At 50.7% G+C, this 6,315-nt stretch overlaps 1 pseudogene across 1 annotated transcript; it reads right to left on the bottom strand.

Annotated features, from left to right (window-relative positions):
- Positions 1-4,251: 4,251 nt before the first annotated feature.
- On the bottom strand, positions 4,252-5,364 carry LOC306954429 (ubiquitin carboxyl-terminal hydrolase 48 pseudogene; annotated as a pseudogene). The gene has a single exon. The product of its transcript is annotated as a ubiquitin carboxyl-terminal hydrolase 48 pseudogene (transcript).
- Between the last annotated feature and the right edge of the window lie 951 nt (positions 5,365-6,315).

The following is a 6,315-nucleotide window of genomic DNA, read 5'->3' as shown; positions in this document are numbered from 1 at the left end:
CCCAGCCTTATCCGCCCCTCTGATTATTACCCTCTGATGATAGTTCAGGCCGGCAGTGATGAGATCCCTGTTAGAAGCATGAGGAATATAAAAAATGATTTTAGGAGACGGGGGAAGTTAGTTGATGGAGTGGGCATACAAGTAGTGTTTGCCAGTATTCCCTTGGTGGCAAGGACGAGTGCCAAGATGACCAGGAAAAGCCATCTTATAAATGCGTGGCTGAGAGGCTGGTGCAAGCGCAAAAATTTTGGATTCTTTGATCATGGGGCAGTCTACTCGGCACCTGGCCTGGGGTCTGCTGGTGGGAATTGCCTGTCTCCAAAAGGGAGACGGATACTTGCCCAGGAGCTGGCGGGACTTGTAGAGAGAGCTTTAAACTAGATAGGAAGGGGGAAGGGGATAAAGCCAGGCCTGCTAGAGAGCAGCCTGGGGAAGTGGTATTGGGATTAGGTGAGAGGCGAGGGGCTCAGCTGAGGTGCGTCTACACTAATGCACGCAGCATGGGCAACAAACAAGAAGAGTTGGAAGCCATTGTGCAGCAGGCAAGCTATGACCTAGTTGCCATAACGGAAACGTGGTGGGATTGCTCCCACGATTGGAGCGCTGCAATGGATGGCTACAAACTCTTCAGGAAAGATAGGCAAGGAAGGCGGGGTGGCGGTGTGGCTCTCTACGTCAGGGAATGCTTCTATGCTACTGAGATTATGAGTGGGGACGATAACGTTGAATCCCTATGGGTAAAGATCAGAGGAAGGGCTGACAAGACAGGCACCCTGGTGGGCGTCTGTTATAGACCTCCAAATCAGGATGAAGAGACAGACGAGGTATTCTATAAGCAGCTGGCACGAGCTGCACAGTCGCCTGCCCTTGTCCTCATGGGGGACTTTAACTTCCCTGACAGATGCTGGGAGTACAGCACAGCACAGAGGAAGCAGTCTAGGAGGTTTCTGGAATGCGTAGAGGACAACTTCCTGATACAGCTGGTCGGAGAGCCCACAAGAGGAACTGCCCCACTAGACCTGCTGTTCACAAACAGGGAAGGTTTGGTGGGGGATGTGGAGGTTGGAGGCTGTCTTGGACAGAGTGACCATGAAATGATAGACTTCGTGATTCATGGTGGAGCCTGGAGGGGGAATAGTAAAATTGCTACCTTGGACTTCAGGAGGGCGGACTTTGAATTGTTCAGGGGACTAATAGGGGGAGTCCCCTGGCATTCAGTCTTAGCGAGTAAAGGGGTCCAAGAGAGCTGGTTGCTCTTCAAGAAGGAAGTCTTAAGGGCGCAGGAGCAGGCAGTCCCCCTGAGCTGCAAAATGAGCCGGCGGGGAAGAAGACCGGCGTGGATGAATAGGGAGCTATTCTTGAGGCTCCGGGAGAAAAAGAGAATCTACCGCCTGTGGAAAGAGGGACAGGCCACTCAGCATGAATACAAGGAAGTTGTTAGGATGTGTAGAGGTGAAATCAGAAAGGCAAAAGCCCAGCTTGAATTTAACTTAGCCGCTGGGGTGAAAAGGAATAAGAAACTCTTTTATAAATACATTAACAGTAAGAGGAGGACAAAGGAGAATATCCACTCTTTGCTGGATGAGGCTGGGAATGTGACCACTGAGGATAAGGGAAAGGCGGAGGTCCTGAATGCCTTCTTTACGTCTGTCTTTAAAAGTCAGACCAGTTATCCTCAGGACACTCCTCTCTCTGACCTGGTAATCTCGGCTGGGGAGCACACTAACCCTCCTGTGATTCTGAAAGAAACAGTCAGAGACCTACTGCTCCAACTGGACTGTCACAAGTCGATGGGGCCAGATGAGATCCACCCGAGAGTGCTGAGGGAACTGGCGGAGGTGATAGCCGAGCCGCTTTCCATCATCTGTCAGCGCTCCTTGTTGACTGGTGAGGTCCCAGAAGACTGGAGGCTTGCCAACGTGACTCCCATTTTCAAGAAAGGTCGTAAGGAGGATCCGGGGAACTACAGGCCTGTCAGCCTGACCTCGGTGCCAGGGAAGGTGATGGAGCAGATTGTCTTGAGGGAGATCATGCGGCATGTGCAGGATGAGCGGGGGATCAGGCCTAGCCAGCACGGGTTCACGAAGGGCAGGTCCTGCTTGACCAACCTGATCTCCTTCTATGATCTAGTGACCCAACTGGTGGATGAGGGAAAGGCTGTTGATGTGGTCTACCTAGACTTCAGCAAAGCCTTTGACACTGTCTCCCACAGCATTCTCCTGCAGAAGCTGGCAGCCCGAGGCTTGGATGGGTACACTCTTGGCTGGGTGAGGAGCTGGCTGGAGGGCCGGGCTCAGAGAGTGGTGGTGAATGGAGTCAAATCCAGCTGGCGACCGGTCGTGAGTGGTGTTCCCCAGGGGTCGGTGCTGGGGCCTGTCCTCTTCAATATCTTGATTGATGACCTGGATGAGGGCATCGAGTGCACCCTCAGTAAATTTGCAGATGACACCAAATTGGCTGGAAGTGTGGATCTGCCTGGGGGTAGTGAGGCCCTACGGAGGGATCTGGACAGGCTGGAGAGCTGGGCTGAAGCCAATGGGATGAGTTTCAACAAGGCCAAATGCCGGGTCCTGCACTTTGGCTACAACAACCCCAGGTGACGCTACAGGCTTGGGGCGGTGTGGCTGGAGGACTGTGTAGAGGAAATGGACCTGGGGGTATTGATTGATGCTCGGCTGAACATGAGCCGACAGTGTGCCCAGGTGGCAAAGAAGGCCAAGGGCATCCTGGCTTGCATCAGAAACAGCGTTGCAAACAGGAGCAGAGAGGTGATTGTTCCCCTATATTCAGCACTAGTGAGGCCGCACCTCGAGTACTGTGTCCAGTTTTGGACCCCTCACTGCAAGAAAGATATTGAGGCCCTGGAACGTGTTCAGAGGAGGGCAACAAAGCTGGTGAGGGGTCTGGAACACAGGCCATATGAGGAGAGGCTGAAGGAGCTGGGAATGTTCAGCCTGGAGAAGAGGAGGCTCAGGGGAGACCTCATTGCTCTCTATAACTTCCTGAAGGGAGGTTGTAGTGAGCTGGGGGTCGGCCTCTTCTCTCATGTCATTAGTGATAGGACCAGAGGGAATGGCTTCAAGCTACGGCAGGGGAGATTCAGGCTGGACATTAGGAAGTATTACTTTTCAGAAAGGGTGGTCAGGCACTGGAATGGACTGCCCAGGGAGGTGGTGGAGTCACCGAGCCTGGGGGTGTTCAAGGAAAGGCTGGATGTTGTGTTGAGGGACATGGTTTAGTGGGAGCTACTGGGAATAGGTGAACGGTTGGACTGGATGATCTTGAAGGTCTTTTCCAACCTTGGTGATCCTATGATTCTATGATTCTAAACAGTAGCAATAGCTAAATGTCCCGGTTTAAACTGCAGGCTGAACTGCACAGTCAAAACCTAAAGCTCCAGGCAAATTTGTAGAAGCTTTAGGGCTGCAATCAAATTGGATGATTTAAAAAAAAAAATCCATGAACCAGCTGGGATTCATACATTGCATTGCACCTGGGAGGGCTAGAAAAGGGACTGAAAGTGCTTAGCACTTATTAAAAGTATTTGATGATGATGATAGTGCTGTGTACAATCAGTTTGATGGCAATTTCTCTGCCCTGCACAGCTTCCTTCCTCCTGTGCATCCTCACCAATGTGTGCAAGGTCACCCTGGTTCCCAAAGCTTCACTCTTCTCAGTGTGATACACTATATGAATGGGAGAGGGAGGGGGGGGGGAAACGACATCAGCCCACCCAGAAAGTGGGGTGGAGAGGAGATTGAGCAGTGCCGTTGTTGCATTGCCTCCTACGGTACTGACCTAAAACCAGGCCAGGACCAAATGACTGCACGCACACACCAATATGATGAACAGCAAAATGGCGTTTATTACACGTGAACTCTAGCTTATATAACCTATGTGTTTTGTCTACGCCCCTAAGGGCACGTGCCACACATCAATCATAGAGCAGGGAGAGGGCCTATCGCGTCACATCCCATGGGGGGGTCTTGCAGTTGCTGACAACATCTCCCCCTCTCCAAGCTCAAGAAAGTCTACTACAACTCGAGAGGACCCTAACCGCGTACACCCCGAAATCCCCGCATTGCGCCTATACATGCTATTGTCCTCTCAGTTAAGCCTTGCCCCGTTACATCCCGATTCGCAGAATAATCCTACCCTAATAACCCTATAACCTATCAACCTAATTACAACCTATTAACTTAATAATCCTCTGTGAGTAGAGCCCATTAGGAGAAACTCCTAATATCCAACCTAAACCTCTTCTGGTATAACTTCTGGCCGTTTCCTCGGGTCTGTCACGTGGGCGATGTAGTGCCCTGAGTATGCACTCACACCTCGGTGTATGAGAACAGCACTCAGTTCATATACATAAACACCATTTTTTTGTTCCATAAAAGGCTTCGTGTCGAGCAGCTCAGAGAAGCCAATGTAGGTGTTCAGCTTTTTCTTATGGCCAGTTTGTCTGTCAAACACGAAACGCATCAGCTGCAGGTTGAGTGTGCATGGAAGACTTAGCAGCCTGATCTTCCTTGTGGCATTCTGCTTACTCTGACAAGTTTCGCAAAAATAACAATTGTCCCCTTCTAATTTTTCTTCCTTGAGAAACTCTGTTATGCAGTCTGTCAGTTGCTTGTGCCCTTGGATGTTTAACTCCAGCTCATAAAACTTAGACACGAGTTTGGATTCCCTGCCACACTGGTTGCAGACCGTGACATAGACGTACTCCCCACAAAACTGTTTCTGAACAATGTTTTGAACGTCTGGATTTTTTTGTTTGGATAAAGTATCTTCCAGCAGTGACATAATCAGCTTGGAAAATTCCTGGGCATCCTGCTGCTGGCCTGTATCCAAGCCCAGGGCTTTGACAAACCCAGAGGGATCGATGTATCGCCTTCTGCTGTTCTGCAGCAAGGCAAACAAGTACTGAAGATGCTCACAAATGGTCTGAGGCTCATAGTCTTTGTCTTTGGGGATGCTCTCTCTGACTGTGTGCTCATTGCTGGAACACAAGTAGAGGGCTTGCCGGAGCTCCAGATTAAGAAACCACATCTGCAAGAAAGTGTTCACGTAGCACGTGGTGCCGAGGTTCGTTAAGCCCACAAATGCATTCTTCTTGCGGCGCTCGCAGTTGGGATCATCGATGTTGTGGAAGCTGTTCTCGTCAATCTCGCCCAGCCAGACGTGCTCCCTGATGCCCACCAGGCAGTTGGGGTTCCCCCGGCAGTTCCTCCGGCAGGCGCCGCGCTGGCAGGGCTCCAGTCTGACGCGGTAGGCCGCTTCGATGTGCTTCTGCGTCACCGTCTCGGGCGGCACCGTCTCGGTCCAGCGCCAGGCCGCCTTCTCCAACTGCAGCCGCGGCGCCATCGCCGCCCCCGGCCCGACCCAGCCCCTCCCCTAGGACGCGTAACTTTTCCTTGAGGTGGCGATTGGCAAGTTCTACAATTGCTTGTCCCTGAGAGTTGCCAGGGATTCCTCTGGAATGAGATATCCCCCAAGCTATTACCATTCCTGGGTCGATTTTGAGATGAAGCAAGACCCATTATCTGTTTTTATCTGACTGGGCAACCCCATAGCGGCTATTGCAGTGGCCCAATGACTCTGTGCTGCGGTTGAATTGCACTTTGCATGTTGAGTGACTGATATCATAGAAGAAGCTGTATCTACAGTAACGGCGAACCATGGATGAGGGGCCATACGGCGTTCCCATGTAAAATCCATCTGCCAGATCTGCAGTGGCTTTAAGCCACGGGGGTTAACACCTGCACCAATAGTTGGGGCAGAATTGCAATATGGACATGCCTGAACTACATTACGAACTGTCAGCAAGGGAATAGAACAGGACCGTGCCAAAGCCTTGGCACCTATATGAAGAGATGCATGAAGATCATGCGCAGTTCTGACAGTGAAGCATGCTGTGCCTGCAATAATTGATGTGATGTTACCGACGCTAAACAATTAAAGCCACATCCTACAGTACTGGTAAAATCAGAGACAGAGAGATTAGAGATTACTGATTAGAGTGATTGCTGATAGCTCTAGTGGCACTATCTATGAGTATGAAATTACAAAGGATCCTTATACAAACATAACCAGGTTATTTTCCCAATATATGCCAACTTTGCCTCAGGTACCTGTTGGAATGTACCTCCAAATGACAAACATTTTATTCAATATCAAGACAGATGTCTCAAGCCTTGAAAGCATTGCTCTCACAAGCCAGCTGTGTGGAATTGCTTGTTCTCCAGGCCTCAATCTGGCCACCTGTCCCTGAAGGGAACCCATTCTGATGCCCACAATGTATACTGCACTGGCTTA

The sequence above is a fragment of the Tetrao urogallus genome (assembly GCF_951394365.1).
Source record: "Tetrao urogallus genome assembly, chromosome: 21".
NCBI classification, from domain to species: domain Eukaryota; kingdom Metazoa; phylum Chordata; class Aves; order Galliformes; family Phasianidae; genus Tetrao; species Tetrao urogallus.
This window is presented reverse-complemented; position numbering and strand designations above follow the sequence as displayed.